This window comes from Leptopilina heterotoma, unplaced genomic scaffold (genome assembly GCF_015476425.1).
Source record: "Leptopilina heterotoma isolate Lh14 unplaced genomic scaffold, ASM1547642v1 Lhet_43, whole genome shotgun sequence".
Lineage (NCBI taxonomy): Eukaryota > Metazoa > Arthropoda > Insecta > Hymenoptera > Figitidae > Leptopilina > Leptopilina heterotoma.
In genome coordinates this window covers 976,531-994,659 of record NW_025111081.1, presented here as the reverse complement: position 1 = coordinate 994,659, position 18,129 = coordinate 976,531, and the positions used below count along the sequence as shown (strand labels likewise).

The 18,129-nt window shown below is 29.8% G+C and overlaps 2 protein-coding genes across 5 annotated transcripts in view; one reads left to right on the top strand and one right to left on the bottom strand.

Moving 5' to 3' along the window:
• The window catches only part of LOC122506745 (myb-like protein X), a 65,668-nt gene that overhangs the window by 17,409 nt on the left and 30,130 nt on the right, over window positions 1-18,129 (top strand). The gene's annotated exons all lie outside the window — the stretch shown is intronic.
• LOC122506746 overlaps window positions 1-18,129 on the bottom strand; it is a 38,654-nt gene that overhangs the window by 5,529 nt on the left and 14,996 nt on the right. For 2 of the 4 annotated variants that reach the window (XM_043619070.1, XM_043619067.1), the window contains 2 exons: window positions 9,812-10,056; window positions 2,457-2,656 (listed from right to left, as the gene is read on the bottom strand). The gene's annotated coding sequence lies outside the window, so the exon portion shown is untranslated. Of the gene's footprint in view, window positions 1-2,456; window positions 2,657-9,811; window positions 11,902-18,129 lie in introns of those variants that run through there. The other 2 variants (XM_043619069.1, XM_043619068.1) reach the window with 2 other exon arrangements.

The window sequence follows — 18,129 nt, the reverse complement described above, 5'->3', positions numbered from 1 at the left end:
ATTTCAAAATTCAATTATTTATAAAAATTCACGCTATACGGCTTTTAATATTCAATTATTATCCAAAATTTTAACTGAAATTAATTTTTAAATAAATTTTTATTAGAATTCAATTATTTAAATACAAAAATAATTTATTGAATTATTGAATGTTTCTTAACATTTAATTCTCATAAAGAATTTTACCAACAAATTTTTTAATTGATGACGAATTTTAATAAATTTTTTAAGAATAATTACATTTTTCGAAGAATTCGATTAAAATTGTATTAGAAATAATTGAAATTCATTGATGATTTTTATTATTTCTGAAAATAATTGAATAGCTGTTAACAATTTTATAAAAAAAATTTAAAAATAATTAAAGTCCTGAGAAATTTATATTATTCCCGAAAAAATGGAATTCTTACGAAGATTTTTACAGAAATTTTTTAAATAATTGAATTCTGTTTGGAAATTTTGTAAAAATAGTAGATATTGAAAATCATTGAATTGCGAAAAGTTTTTAAAAATAATTCAATTTTACAAAGAATTCTATTGTAATTCTTATTATTTATGAAAATAATTGAATTCTTTCGAACGATTTAATAAGAATTTTTTTAAATAATTGAATTTCCAAGAAAAAATGCATTACTTTTAAAAATAATTGAATTATTGTAATGAATATTATTGTTATTTATGAAAATAATTGAATTTTGCAAAGAATTTTATTAAAATGTAAAAGAATAAATAAATTATTTCAGAAATATGTAATTAAAATTGTATTTAAAATAATTGATTTCTTTCGAACAATTTTATTAAAATATTTGAAAATAATTGAATTCCTGTGAAAAATTCTAATATTTTTGTAAATAATTGAATTCTTCCAAATAATTTTAAAAAAAATTTTTTTTAAGTAATTGATTTTCGCGAGGAATTAAAATTAAGTTTTTAACAATAATTATATTTTTTTACCAATTTCTGTAAAATTGTATTAAAAATAATTAAATTATTAAAATTTTCAAAAATATTTGAATTCCTGAGTTTACATTATTTATTTAAAATAATTGAATTATTGCGAAAATTTTATTAAAATGTTTAAAAAGAATTAAATTTGTGTGAAAAATTCTGTTATTTTAGAAAATAATTGAATTCTTCATACGAATTTTATTAAAAATTGTTTTAAATTATTAACTTTTTCGAAATATAATAAATATTGTGAAAATTTTATTTTAATTAATTGGATTCTTCTGGAAAACTTTATTTTTGAAAACTTTACTATTAATTTTTTATTAAAAATTTGTAAAACTAATAGTGGGCTTTAAAAAAATTGTTCAAGAGTATTTCAAGTCATAGTGAAAAAAATTCCCTGACTTTCGAAAAAATTCCCTGACATTTCCAGGTTTTCCAGGACATTTTTAATTTCCCTGACATTTCCCGGTTTTCCAGATTTTCCTGGTGTTGTTGACACCCTGTTAATTACCAATTTTTCTCTAATTTTTTTTATAAAATTTCTGCTACACTGTAAAAAATGCCAGAATATAAATGTTACCTGAAAAGGTAATATAACCTTCATTGGATTATTTTACACGGTGGCACAGTGTAATTTGCATAAATTTCACGACATTTGAAAAAATGTGTAAAATTACACTGTCCGAAGGTGGACAAAAGTGACCATCTGTTGGAAGGGTTTATTAATAACGTATTGTAAATTAACATAACCTCGATAAATTTAACAGTGGTGGGTTTTTTTTACTCCATGTTGTTGGTTTTATAGCGCAAAGAATTCTTATTTTTAGATTGGAACACAAATAAGAAGGATTGTCTCCAAAGTTTCCTACGCTTTTTGTTTTTATTTATTTATTTCTACTTTTAAATTTATATTTTTATTGAAATAATATAAAATTTTAAAGTCAATTTTATGTAAAAAAAAGTGTCGATTCTCCAAAGTTTAGTATGTTCAAATGAACTAATTGTGTTTATTTATTTCTATTTTCAAATTAGAATTTTATTTGAATAATGTAAAATTATAAAGTTAATTTTATATGTAAAAAAAAGTGTGTATTATTTTATTAACATAATATAAAATTAAATAAAAGTTAATTTTTTGTGTAAAAAATGAATTTCATTTTATTCATTAAAAAGAAAAAAAAATAGTATAATTGATAAAAACTATCAAAACAATATACAGCATTGATATAACATATAGAAATAGAAATTTGTTAAATTCAGGCTAATTCACACTCCGCATTGGTAATTTTACAACACTCGGGTTTTTTTACTTTGAGGTTGTAAAATAACACATAATTTAGGTTATATTAATACGTGGGACGGTATGGTCACTTTTTTCAACCGTCGGACGGTGTAAAATTACTCTGGCATTTTTTACAGTGTATAAAATTTTTGAGTTTGTTTAATTTGAAAAAAGCAAATTTTTGTCAATAATGTCTAAACAAATAAAATAAGTTGAAACTTACGTTTTAAAACAATCCTTGAGAGAAAAACGGTGGCGGGAAACGGTAGCGAGAAACGATGGCGAAGAAACGGTAGCGAGAAACGATGGCGAGAAATGGTGGCGAGAAACGGTGGCGACAAAGGGTAGCGAGAAACGGTGGCGATCGTATACGGTTGACGATGACCATAAGGAATTACAAACAAATTAATTTGACCCCAGAATCTGAAAAAAAATATGTTTGTTTTACTCTGAAAACGAATTGACAAACATAATATTTCACTGTGAATTAATTAATTAATAGAGTTTAATTTCCGAACATCTTTTTTTTGCAGCAATGTAACAACAGTGAAATAACTTTTATTTATATAGATTCTTCTCACTTGCGAAAAGAAAAAAAAATAATTTTTTTACAAATAAATTTTTGAACAGAAATATATTAATTCAAATATATTAGTTCAAATATTTTGCCAAAAATATATTAATTCAAATATATTAACAAAAATATACTAATTAAAATACATATAGTTATTAAAAGTAAATTAATTAAAAAATCCGATTTAATTTTAAATATATTAATAAAAAACAATTTGTAAATATTTATTCGAATTAATAATAAATAAAACATTTTAAATATTTCGGAAATTCAATCAGAAATTAAAAAACAAATTTGCAAATAAAATTTTTAATTGAACTAAAAAAATGGTAAAATCGGAAAGAAATAAGAAACTGATTGTTGTGCACACGCGCAGTACAAGCAATATGAAATTTGAAAATGGCTTATTTTTTTCCTGTTCTCGTTCGCTCGTAAAATCTACACTTTCTAATCATTTTATAAATTGTTCTATATTTATAATGAAAAAAAGACAATGATTTATTAATAATTTAATTATTCTCGGACGTAAAAATTCTACAGTAAGAAAAGCTATCCGTCAGTCATAGGAAAGTATGGGAATCGCATAAGTCTGTCTCACTCCCACTCATGGGATATGACTGACGGGGTAGGTTTTCGTACTGTATATAAAAAAAAGATTTATTATTTAATAAATACAACCTCAATTACCAATTTTTCTCTTATATTTTTATAAAATTTCTGATATAAAATTATTGAGTTTGTTTAATTTGAAAAAAGCAAATTTTTGTCAATAATGTCTAAACAAAGAAAATAAGTTGAAACTTACGTTTTAAAACAGTCCATGAGAGAAACGGTAGCGAGAAACGGTGGCGATTATATCAAGTGAAAGTACATAAATAATTTTTTTTAACTCTTGGACGGCGGAGAGGGAGAACTCGGTACGGGTAATTTTCGCCCGTCACAAACAGAATTCAACTGTTTAAAGCCGTAAAAATGGTCATAACTTCGTTAATTATTGACTGATTTTAATCTTTTTTTCTTAATTTGCTGTACTTTTTTGTGCTAAATCCGAAAATAAGTTTATATTTTTTTAAAATGCAATTTTTATGTTAGTATTAAAAAAATTTTTGTAACAAAAAAATTTTACTTTTGATTATTAATTTTTACAAAAAATAATGTTTCATAAATTTTAAAATTATATTATAGCAAAGAAAAGAATGAAATAATTTATACATAAGCATTATATAATTTCCTTTTTTTGGAATAATATTATTTTAAAGTCAATGAAGTAATATGTATGGAATTTTTTTTGTAAAACTTAATAAACAATAGTAAAATTTTGTTGTTAATAGTATATTACGATACTAGGCCAGAAAGTTGGATTTCCTGGCCGGCGTGATATATAAGGCCGAGGCGAAGCCGAGGCTTTATATATCACGCTCGCTAGGTTATCCAAATTGCTGGCCGTGTGTCGTATACAATTTTTCTGTATCCCCAGCCGAAAGTACGTTAAATAATTATTGTTTGAATAATAAAATAGCTGAATAAGTTGCCCGCCCGACTTTTGCAAAGTCGAGGCGAAGCCGAGACTTAGCTGGTCGGGGCGGGCATGAAAAAAAATTATAAGTAAAAAATAATTGGAAGTAAAATTTAAAAAATAGTAAACAAGAAATTTTCTTTTACAAATAAATATTCAATAATATACAAAATATAATAATAATAAATAAAAGAAAATAAGAAATTTCATGCATTATTTTGATGACTGTCAGTTGTTTTCAAAACGTGAGCTCTGTAAGTAACGTGTTTGTGTGGTTGCTATGCTAACATGTACGTGTGTTGAAATTCTTGTAACCAATCAGAGCGCTCGTTGGGTCTGTCGAGCCGGCCACAAAAGTCGCTATTCCCGGAGCCAAATCAGACCGGGAAGACAGTACTTTCGGCAAAGGGATACAGAAAAAATTTTTTTTATTACTACAAAAAAATTGCATATTGAAAAAATATTTGGATTCAAAAATATTTTTAAATCGTTAAAAAGTACAGGAAATTAAGAAAAAAAGATTAAAATCGGTCATTAATTAACAAAGTTATGACCATTTTTGCGGCTTTGAACGGCTGAATTAAGTTTGTGGCGGGCGAAAATCACGTAAACTGAGTTCCTTTACTCCGCCGTCCAAGAGTTGAAAAAATTATTCATGTACTTTCACTTGATATAATTGCAAAATAAAAGCACAAAATCTTATGTTCAATTTTTTTTCATAGAATACATATATTTATTGAACTATAAGTGGTACAATTTTCAATTTAAAATATTAATTCTTAATTAGTCCGAAATATTTTTAAAAATAAAAACTAATAAATTGCCCCCCCCTTGTAGCTAGATCAGTATTTTTTGAAAAAATTTTGTGAAAACAAATTAAATTAAATGCCGTTTACACCAAATTGACAACGTGAAAATTGACTGAAATATTGCATTTGTTTATGTCAAAAAATATACCCTTTTTTAAAGTCCATTATTATGCACTTAAATAAAAAAGTGAAAATTTCAATGAAGTGCAATGAAAGTTTGACTCCTTAAGTGTACTTTAAATGAAAAAAAAACAAAATTCGCAGGTCCAAAAGAAGGGAAATTCCGTTTAAATATTACGTTTTTAGTTAACAAATAGAATGATGCATAAACTATTTAACCGATCAAGTTGATTTTTTTGGGGTTTATTTAGCCTCGCAAGGGGAATATTTCTGGGAAGTTATAAACAAATTCGATAATTATTAACAAAATTATTAAACAATTAAAAAAGTGCTATTATTAATGGTTTAAATTCACTTGCAACTAAATTAATGAACCTTTTTTAACGTATGACTTGTAATTTGAAAGGTACTTTCAAGCTTTACAACTTTCAATAACAACTTTTTCCCCTAACATGTAACCAGAAGCAACAGTTATCGGAAAACCACGTTTTCTAAACTTTGACGATTGATTATACCATTTTTCGCAACCGGAAATCGAGAAAAAACTATGAGGCTCTTATATGGAGCCCCCAAACTACCAGAAACCACTGAGACTTTGCTGTTTGTAATTTTGTGCACTTTTTGTATTTACCAACTGGCCTATGATAGAGATATCCGATCCTGTATCTATTAAAAATGATAATTTAGAATTTTAATCTTGAGTATGAAGACGCTTGGAGCTTTTTTTACATTAGTAGCGTCGGCGCGATGACGCTTATTTAGTATTGCGTTTTTTGTGATTTGTCCCAATTACAGGGTGTTGTGCACTTTGTTGCTTTATCGTTAAATTTCCTATGATTCCAGCATATATCGTTGCGCTTTTTCGATTTTGAATGATCGCGGGAATTATTTTGGCGCGAATACGATCGCGAGCGTCCGCGAAATTTCCCTCTGTGGTTGTCATGTTGTCGGCTACGGTCCCTGCTGTCTTGATTAAGATTTTCTCTTATTTCGCAAGTTTCGTTGCGATTGCCTCGGTTTTTAATTCAAGAGCAGTATTACTATGTGCTTCAATCGCCGCTACACTCGTTGCAGTTTGGGTGTTGTTGGAGGGTTGCATCTCCTCGGTGATTCTATCAGCGATCTCAGCTAGTTCCAAAATTATGTAAAATGCCTTATCGGATTTGAGTGAATCACGCATCGCACGCATGTTAGAACATCCAAGTTGATAGTTCCGATGAGTTCATCGGCTTTGTCCGCTTCTATTGTAAAATTATTGCGCGTAAAAAGTCTCTCGACTTGGTTAAACCAAAGGTCGGAGTCGTTTTTATTGAAAGGAGGAAGTCGTGTGTAGGCGTACGCGGGGTTAATATCGATTTACACGAGAACCTTCAAATTCTGATTCGAAATCTTCATCAGTGAGATCGAGATTCGTATTTCCAGTATTCGATGAACTAATCGATTGAGTGGGATTAATGCTCCGGTTTCTTGTATTTGAGGAGCTAATCGATTGATTCGGATTGGTTTTAGATCCTTGAAGATCTTTTTTTAATTGTTTTCTTGTGTTAACCATTGCTTATTACACGGAATTCAAAACCGATGAAACGCCACTACATATATACCGAAAATAAAATTAATTTAATAAAATGCGCGAAACAATTTTAAAAAAGAGAAATACAAATTTTACTTTATTCCTTTCCAAAAAGGGATCCTTGCAATGCCCAGTGTCTATATAAATATAATTTCTTTTAAGATAAAGAAAAATATTGCCGAACACCGCATGCGCGCAATGAATTTATTTCGATATTTTCGCTGACATGTTGTATAGACACACGCAATCATTTTGATCATGCTGTTATTATTAATATTTAGAAAAAAAATTTATAAATTCAAATGGAATACACAAATTTTAATTTCGTTGGTATTTGATGTTGACAGTGTTTATCTCGAGTACAGGATGTCGGTAAATGATGCTTCACTATTTAAAATTTTAATATATTTTTTTAAACAATTGTTATTGATATTTATTTGATAAAATCTCGAAATGATTTTCCTTATATATTAGTTCATCACTCGTATATATTTCGACATCTATGTCTCAGGATTGGTAAAATTATTATTTACGCTAACAAAAAACAATGAATGTTTAGTAAGTAAAATAATTAACAAATTTTTTTATTTTAAATGATTCGTTATTCAACTAAAATATAGTAATTAACTATGAAATTAACTAACTAGTTAACTATGAATTAACTAATTAACTCTGAAATATAGTAATTAACAAAACAAAATTCTCATAAAACTAACACTCACATCTTAGAACAAAAATATGGGGCGTTATTTCTCAAACGTCCCAGTCAAAAATTGAAAGTCTTGATATTGGCTTAATACTTTGGGAAATGATTGTCCTATATAAAAGTAATAAATTAGTAAAATATTATCTCTTTAAAAAAAATTGTAGAAAGTAGTAAGGGTTAAAGTTTTGACATTTTCAGCACCACTACCATTTTCAAAACCTTATAACTTTTATAAAACTTCATCGATTTTAATGTGCCTATAATGAATTTAAAGCATTTTTCATGTACTTTGTAAAAATTGTACAAATTTTTTTTTTAAATTTAACCCCCCTTCTTTAAAAAAATAAGGTATATTTTTTAATTTTGATCCTAATAAGTATTTAAAAAATTTTTTTTTGAAAAGCTGACATTTTTTTGAAAAAAACATGTGAGTTTCATAGTAGGATGGCCAGAAGTTTAGAAGAAAATTTAAAACAAAGCGATACCCCGCGTTACTGTACGTTACGACGGCGCTGTGTCGTTGGACGACACAAATATCACTGTTTTATCTGCGTCTGCTTCAGTAAAAGCTCTCTGCATTTTATAGAGTTAAGACTGTCATAAACATAATGCCTGCATTTCTGTTATTTAAAAAAAATTTAATGATTACACTGAGAAAAAAAAAGGGGGGGGGGGTTCCAGCACATTTTCGATTCATGTTGCGCGACTCAACCCTGTGTTCTGCTAGACACTTTTCTGGGGCGTGCAGCGGACCCCTGAGTCGAGGCGAGCTGTATTTGAAGCGTATTACACGCTCTTTGGGGCGTGCTGCACGCCCCAGAAAGTGTGTAGAAGAATTCAGGGTTGAGTCGCGCAACATGAATCGAAAATGTGCTGTAACGCGCCCTCTTTTTTCTCAGTGTAATTTTGAAAAAGAATATACGTCCTTTTTGTTTAAAAGTAACTTATTTAAATTGTTATAAACAATATTAATTAATAAACAGATAACTTTCATTCTTTTTAACTAAAAAGTGTTTTTTTACATTTTCTTTTTAATTTTATTAGTTTATTTACTCTCCCTACTCACTGATATAACCATACATTTTTGTTCAATTTATGCATAAACTTAATTAGTTAAAATTATTTTATTAATAGGGTTCAAAAATCTTTAATTAACAATAAAAAATATAAATAATTTTAATGTTTTTGAAATACTCCGTGAAGATATTACTAGATACTAGTACTTTTAAATACAAATACTTATTTCAAATTTTGCAACTTTGCGAAAATAAGGGGGCCACTTCAGGAATTTTTCCGACTTTTTAAGTTCAGACTTGATAATGCTCAAACTATATAAAGGACACTTTAATAATATGATTTTTTACCAGAAATAACACGCTTTAATTAAAAAAACATTATTCTGCTTGAGAATGTTATAATTTTCCTAATAGTAAAAAAAATACTCTATAAGTTTCTCAACAGAAAAAAGGGGTAAAAAATGATTTAAAATCTTGGAAATTAAATTTAAAACAACTCTTCTAAATCTAAACTTAGGTTAGTAATAGTAACGCAGGCTTTTTAAAATTACACAGATAAATTTTCATTTCGATTGTCTTAAAAAAATATTTTATTTTTAAGCTTTAACTATTCATTTTCAAAATTAATCGTTTAAAATTTTTTTCAGTAACAGTAATACATGCATTATTTTTATGACAGTCTAAACTCTATAAAATGCAGAGAGCTTTTGCTAAAGCAGACAAAGATAAAACAGTGATAATTGTTTCGTTTAATGACGAAGCGCCGGCGTTACGTACAGTAACGCTGGCGCACCGCTTAGTTTGTTTTTAATTTTCATCTAAATTTCTGGATATCCCACTATGAAACTTACATGTTTTTTCGAAAAACGACAGATTTCCAACAAAAATCGATAAAGTTCTATAAAAGTTATAGGGTTTTGAATATGGTAGTGTATCTTAGAATGGCAAAATTTTAAACCCCACTACTTTCTAAAATTTTTAAAAAAAAGAGATAATATTTTACTTTATTACTTTCATATAGGACAACAATTTTATTCAAAGTATAAAGCCATTTCTAAGACTTTGAATTTTTTGCTAGGACGTTTGAGAAATAAGGCATCATACACATATTTCCAAATTTTAATATTTTGAGACTAGTTCAAAGTTATTCATTTATTATTTCAATTTGACTGAAATTTTATTGAAATGTTATTAGTTTTAATATATCGTTTCACAAAGGTGAACGGTCTTATTAAAAAAAATTTATTCTTCTTGTTTACTGACTTACATAAAAGTTGAGATCTTTCTTGTTGTTTGTACCTTGAAATCGTTGAGCTGTCCCGGTGTCAATTGATTCTGAAATTGTGGGTGTATGATTCGAAGATCTTACCGAGCCTACTTGTATATGATGGTCGTCAATGGCGTGGGGGTGATGTGGCAAATATGGCCAAAACTGCCTCGTCTCGTGTTGAACTACGCTGTTCTGTCAATGGTGGGGATGAGGTGTTGAAAAATCACTGCAACCCTCGAGAACTAGAAAATAAATTGTACTTGATCGTAAGGTGTAAAATTAGTAAAGACAGAATGTTGGGAATAACGATAAATCTATAATTTCAATTAGTTAACACTTATTACATTAAATTATAGAGTCGTCAACTTAGCACGTGTATACACAACTAAACCGGAGATCTAACCCCTCTCCCGCTCATTCCAACCACGCTTCCTCCGGCTGGGAGCGCGCGGGAGAATCCTTATGGCGCCTTTCTATTATACTTTTCGGCGACCTAAAGGTGGACTCCCACACTCTTCATCGTCCCACAGTGGGACAGAATCTACTAAAAATGGCCAAAAGCCAATTTCTTTATTTTACTCAAATTATTTTTTTTCTTATTTTAAATATATGCAATTATATAAGGAACAATTTTCAGAAACATTTAAAGAGAAGTTTCAAAATGGTGGATCCGTAGATGTGTAAAATAGCGTAAAGGGAGATATTTACAAATAAAAATAGTTTGTTGAATATTTTACAATAATTGTGTAACGTTAAACCTTTATATAATACATGCATAAAAAGTCCCACTTCTGGTGCAAGGAAAATGTGTGGGATAGGGCGTTTTATAGCAAACGATCATATAAATATTTCCGCGCCTGCGTATATTGTTCCTAGTCCTAGTTCCTCCTGATAATTTTGAACCCAAAAAGAAAAAAATCGCTCCAGTCGTTTTTGAAAAAACTTATTTTTTCTTTTTTTTGCAAATATTAGTCAATTTATTTTTAAGAAAATAAAGCAAAGTAAGTATTTTATTAGCTTGAGTTTTTTAAATCAGTATAGGCCAGTCGGTGAGTGCAAAAAGTGCACAAAAATAGAAACAGCAAAGTCTCAGTTGTTTCTGGTAGTTTAGGGGCTCCATACTTCTTGGTGCGAAAGGTCGCATTTTCTCACCGGAAATATCGCACCATATCTCGGTTCTTTCGTTGCCTAATGATATCTTGTTTAATTTGAGGGATGACTTCGATTCGCGAATTTTTTTCACTCCTCGTCTTCCTGTTGTCCGTTGGCCAATTGTTAAAACGCTATGGATGTGGGTACGCTGATTGTTTCGATTCGAGATAGGGCGTCAGTGATGACATTGTCTTTCCCGGAGATGTGGACGATTTTATTTGTAAACTGTGAGATAAATTCTATTTGACTTTGTTGACTTTTTGATATTCAGTCGGATACCTGCGTTAATGCATATGTAATCGGTTTATGATCGGTTACAATCGTGAAACCACCAAACTCTAACGTGTATTTGAAATATTTGATTGATTCCATGACTGCTTTCAACTGGCGATCAGCGTTCCATTCTACTTTCCTTTTGTCATTCTTTCGTGCGTCTTGTAAATGGACATGCAGAGGAGCTTGTGATTAAGCCGCGGTTGGAATGCTTCTACGGTAAAAATTTACCAGACCTAACCAACGTCTCAGGTCATTTTTCGTATTTGGTTTCGGCCAGTTTGTAATTGTTTCGATTTTAGCGTGAGTTGGTTTGCAACTATGTTCGTTTACAATAAAACCAAGAAATTTCAGTTCGTCACGCCCAAATTGCCATTTTGAAATATTTATCCGTAGTCCGCATTCCTTTAAACGCTGAAATACCACTTGTAGATGCTTTTCGTGTTCCTCATTTGTCCTTGACGCGATTGATATATTATCGTCGATATATGCAAAAACGTACGGAAGATCACCCACCGCCTTAAAAATGTATCTTTAAAAATTAGATCCGGCTTTATGAAGCCCAAACGTCATATTAAACTGAAGTTACCAACGTTGATTCAACGAAAAAAATTTGTAAAAAGTTGAGGATACAAATTTTTCTAGTATATTTTTAACCCAAATAAACCCTCCAAACCCTAAAGTAAAAAAGAAAGGAAAACAGAAATGTCACGAGACCTTTAAAAAAATTCTAAACATTCCAAGTTGGGAGAAACAGTGATTTTGATTTTTTTGTCACAGATTTTCCGAAAACTCGAGAATTTCAAGTAAATTAATAATTCCTCGCCTCGATAGTAATTTTTTTCTTTTGATAATTGGTTATTTTAATATTAGACGCTATTTTAAAAAAATTTAATGATTCCAAGTCAGGGAAAGCAGTGATTTTGAATTTTTTTGTGTCACGAAATTTCCAAAATTTTGAAATTTTAACTTATTAATGATTCCTTGACTCGGTAGCATTTTTTTCCTTTTGATAATTATTTATTTAAATATTACAGGCCATTTAAAAAGAACTCCAAATCATTTCAAGTCCGGGAAAGCAGTAATTTAAAATTTTTCTTTTGTAGATGTTCCAAAAATTGCGGAATTTCATTAAAAAAATCAAAATCACTGCCTTCCTTCAAACAGAGCTTGTGAGTGATATTTTTACGGCTACACGTTGCATTAGCCTCTATTTTCTTTTCACGATGGCTGGATTCAAATCTCGCTGTACTCATATTAATAATTGGTCCCGATTCTTCTAAACATGTCCTATAGTGGACCCACAGATGTGCTTTAGGCTTCAAATTGTCATTTAAGAAAAGCTTGTTAAATAAAGAATGATGTTCTTTTATCAGATGTGACAATATGATACCACAACTCTTTTGAAGACGTCGTGAGAGTACAAGATCGACAATTTGTCTTAAAATGAGATAAAATTGCCATACCTCATCATGAAAAACGAGATCGCCAACAAGCATCCCAAAGATTGGTATGAAATTCTGCATTTCGCTTGCCGTCATTTTCAATTTCTTTTCCTGAATCTCAGATTGTAAAATTAGAGGAGGAACATTTTTTATTTCGTTATCTTTATAGTTAAAGCTACGCAATCGGTCGTTCAAAACGTTTAAGGAAAGTTTATTTTCAACATTTTTGTTCGTTACATAATGGTTTAAAATTAAGACCATATCGAAACCTGCCGTTCCCTTGGGTCCTTCGTGCAACCAATCAGTAAAAAATTTTTTGGAAGTTTTAAAATAGTCTACATTATTCCATACCAACTCTTCTTTTATACCCGATTCCTTGGAATTTAAATTACTAACATCACTGCCATAAGTAAACTCTCGAAAATTTTTCTCATCGAAGTCTATACGTGCTTGAAGCTTGCTTGCCTTGCAGAGACGGCAATAAAAGTTAGAATTAAAGCCTGCATTAAAGCCCAGAATATAGTTTAATCCGAGATTGTCTCCACAAATAAGACCTAAAGCAAAATATATTCTCTCTGTACCGTTTTCTGTTTCGATAAGCAGCCCTTCCCGTTGTAAAAAATTGAGCTCGTCAATTAATATTTTAAAAACATTAAAATTCCCGAATTCAATTCGATCTGATGCATGGAATAGAAGAGCAGTAAAAACATTTTCAACAAGAGAAGAAACATTAGGAGGAAAGCATGGAATCGAATAATAAACCGCTTCTAACTTTTGGATTCCGGCATGAGATACAAGGGGGTTATTCACTTCAAAATCATCAAAGTACACGAACAAAGGAATAACAAATTTCCCTTGAAAATGAGCCTTTACTTTTGAACGCCATAATTTTCCTTGAATAAAATTTTCTAAGATTTCTGTTTCTTGCTCTAATTCTTGCATATACAATTTGGTTTGATGGCCCTAAAAAGTTGTTTGGGATAGAATCAGAAATTTCTGCAAAAAGATCTACTATCAGAATAGAATCTACGATGGAGTCATCTCCAAACTCAAATTTAGGAACAAGCCCTTCATTTGCAAGAAGACGATGGCATAATCTTAATTGTTCTTTAATCGCAATAGTGTGACATTTTTTCTTGAAGTTGTCCTTGATATGATCGACTTTAACTCGTGGTGGTGGTTTCATGTTATGAAATTTAGGTTTCAAAGAATCGTTGAAAATTTTGATGTATAGAGCATGATGTTGATACACAAGTGAATCTAGAGCAGGCAGTATTTCTTCTTTAAAAGATTTGGCAAAACAAATGTTCATTATTTGCCTGAGTAACGAAAAAAATTGCCAAATCTCTTTATCCTTATCAATGCCACCTTTAATTATGTCATTAACAATAATTGGAAAGATTAAAATAAATGTTCTCATTTCACTTGCAAAATACGAAAATTTTTTTTCTTTACTTCGTTGTGTTTCAAAAGTGGAGGCCTGTTAGTGAAATCATTTTTATCATAATTAAATGATTTTAATTTTTCGTTTAATTCTTCCAGTTCTAAAGATGTTTCTACGATAATTAACACGTACAAAATGTGTTGCATGTCATACTTGCAAACCCCTTCAAGTAGGTTATGGGCAATATCAGCAAAAAAATTGTAAACAATGTGAAAATGAGATACCAAATTCCAAATCGTGTTTTTCTTTACTCCCGTTTCCTTTTTATTTTCAAAGCCCTCAGCTTCATATTGATCAGAAGTTCTTAAATGCTCTTTTTTAATAGGGAGATTTTTTTTACTTTCGCCCTTACTCATTTTACAAAGTCTACAGTAATAAGTTGCATTAGGACCTTCCATAAAACCACCAGCACTATTAAGAGCCTCATTGTCTCCAAATAATAGGCCTAATGCAAAATATATTATTATTTCTTTTCCGTTTACAATTACTGGAACTCTATTTCGTGTCATGAAATTTATTTCATCCACAACTATGCTGAAAATTGCATCGTTTGCTTCTGAATTCGATTTTCTATCATTAGAGTTGAAAAGCGCGGTGGTAAAAATATTCTCAACTCTTGCTCGAAATACTGGAGGTAGAAATGTCATCGAAAAATAGACTCCACCTATTTTGTTAACTCCAGCATGAGAACCAAGGGGATTGTTTATCTCAAAGTCATCGTAGTAAATCGTTATTGGTAAAACAAATTTATCACCAAATTTTTTTAATTTGCCTTCTCTCTAAATTTGAATCAGCGAAAAGTCGCTGATTCACCAGCCCAGAGTATGCAGCTGATGAAATAGCGTATATACACTGATGAAACAGCGTATATGCACTGATTTTCCAGCGTATATACGCTGTTTCATCAGCTGCATACTCTGGGCTGGTGAATCAGCGACTTTTCGCTGATTCAAATTTAGAGAGTTGCCAAAGTTCACACTGAATGAAGTTTGAATATATTCCGGCTGCCTTTTCTTGTTCAAGATAATTTAAGTACCCACAATTTCATCGAAGACTCCCGACATTGACATAAATTCTTTTAAAACTTCTCTAATGGGAATAAATTTTGCTGTGACAGCAGTTCGGTCTTGAATAATTCTTCCCTCATGTAGAATATTATCAAAACGATCACCAACAACATAATCGCGAGGCTTGATATACTTTTGCGTGTTCTTCATAACTCGCAGCGTGCGATGTTCTGGCGATAAAGTAATTCGAAAGGGTTTCATCACAGCATCTTTAATCTCATTAAATCGAATTTCGTATAATTTAGAATTTTCATACAAGTTTAAATGTGGCTTAATAGTTGTTAAAATATTTTCTAATAATCCACTTACATCTTCAACTGTTTGTTGGACATGACTGCGACTGAGCTTAGGGTTCGTGTATAGTTTAGATGTATAATCTAAAGCTAAAGATTCTACAAGCTTTTTAATTTCAAAAACATTTTTGTCTGTAAGTGTATTATTTGATTTTATTTCGACATCATTTTCATCCGTTACTGGTGTTGCATTAGAAGAACCTGAAACTCCTGCGTTTGAAGGTCCTGCGACGACTTTAATTAAATTCGTTTCGAGAGTATCCTCTGATAAACGATTAGAAGGCTTATGTGCTGTTATGAGATGTTTGCGAAATTCTTTCCAGCCTTTAAAAACCCGATGACAAGAATCCTTTTTACAATAAAATAAACCGTCGTAGTCTTTATGACACACTTTTAAATGTAACTTTAAAGAATCTACGGAATGTTTGGCTGCTTCACAAAGAGTACAACGAGGCATTTCTGATATTTAAATATTAACTTTAATATTTTATTAAACACTTTACACAAACTTTAGTTGAACTCAACAAATAAAACGCAACATTTTTTACGTATAAGTGAAAATAAAAATTTAAATCAAATGTTCAAATAAACTTTTACTAAAATTTAGAGTATTAAGCGAAATTTTCTTGTAATCGCTCAACAATGCTGCATTGGGCATCCCAAATTGTGTTCAAATCGTAGATTACTTTTTGGAGTAACAACCAAATAGAAACACTCTGTTGCGGATACGTAGCGTACAGAGCATGAATGCATTTAAAAACTTTATCAACAGCGTGTAGGGGGGAAGCTACTCGAAACTGAATTCCATCTACATATATGTAGCTGTCAGTTATATTTTGAATGTCAGATCCTACGATAAATGCCAATGGTGAAAGATGCAGTTTATGCTTCACGGCTCGATTAAGTAATCTTTCTATTTCGATTTAGCAGGATTCTGTATTCTGTATAAAAAATCCAATGATTAGTGTCAAGAATAACCCGAAAATATACATTTTTTAAGCTAGTACTATTTACCTTAACATGCAGAAGAAACCCTTCTTTTATTTCTTCTGTGTTTGACATCCAAGTTTTACAAACTCTTTTGGATTTTTGAATCGCTGTGACTAAAGTACAGAATTCCAAAAGAACAGCAGCGTCACTTAGATCTGCAAAAATTTTAAATTTTAGTTGTTTTGTTTAAATTAAGTCAAACTTATTTTTCTTATTTCTTAGAGAAAAATTACGTATTTTTTCTAGTGGACGACTGTTTTAAGTAATAATACTAACGAAAAATAAAAAATCAAAATTTTAAAAATTAATAACTTTAAATTTATTTAGTTTTAAAAAAATGTAAATTCTCTTTTTTAAGAAGTGAAAAATGTTTTTAACTAAATTTTAAGTGTTTTAAAGTTAAAAATTTACCGTGTAATCGATGTAAAAATAAAAAAGCAAAACTACCATTGGATTTTCCCGATAATTCAATCACTTTCGTTCTGAAAGACGGACATTTTTCGAAAAGCTTGTTTTCGCAGTCTGGATACACATCTACAAAGTCATCCTCTAACTAAAAGTAAAGAATAAAAATTTTTTAATACATACTAAGAATTTTAGAGAATTTTTTTTAAGTAGCACAAAGTATAAATATATACCAAATAATATCCTCCTGGCTGTCTTAGAAAAGGATACTTCAGAAAATAACTATTTAGTAAACATTTCCCAGATCTTCTGATCAATGTATTGCATTGATTTTGGTCGTTTAGTAAAGCTTTACGTCTACGTTTCGCAGTTTCCTTCCACTTTTGTTTCAAAGTTTCAGTAATTTCTAATTGTCCCTCTAACCAAAGAAGAAGCGGTGTCGTAGACTCAGGTACATCTAAGCAAAGCAAAGATATTTTTTATAACTAACAAAAATTAAAAAATGGATCATTGAGGATTTTTTGTTTTTGTCAATTTTTTTCAAGGATCTTTGATGATTTTTTAATCTTTTTTTCTCTTAGTTCGAAGTCCATCGGTCCTTAAAGTTTTGCAATAATTAATATACTTCCACCACAATTTTCCCGATGCGCTGTATTTCTTCACTACTTTACTGTTTATTCGAACTGATGAATATAGAATGTAGTATATACTCTGAAAAATTTAGAAAAGAAATTGTTAGTTTTGTTTTTATAATAACAAAGGCACAAAAATTTTTTTTTCACTAAAACACTACATTATTTTTCGCTGATTCTGGATCCAGAATCAGAATTGTCAGATTGGCTTATATTTTTCAGATATACTAAAAAGCGGCTAAAGGACACAAATTAAAAACAAAAAATAAATTTTTATTTCTTTGACACTACACTAGTGTATTCTCATGTATTTTTTCGGCGAATCTAAATTCGGAGTAAAAATTGCTTTATTGGCTTAAACTTTAAAAAACTAACAAAATGTTTTTTACATAGTTTCTTGAGTTTATTTTAAAATTTTGAGCTAATCTAGCGATTCTGACTTTAAATTCAGATTCGGGATAAAAAATTACAAGAGAATACACTAGTATACTGTCATAGGGACAGAATTTTTTTTATTTCTTTGTGTTTTTGAGCAATTTTTTTAGTTTATCTTAAAAATAAAAGCCAATTTGACAGTTTTAAATTCGGAGCCCAATTCAACAGGAAAAAATACA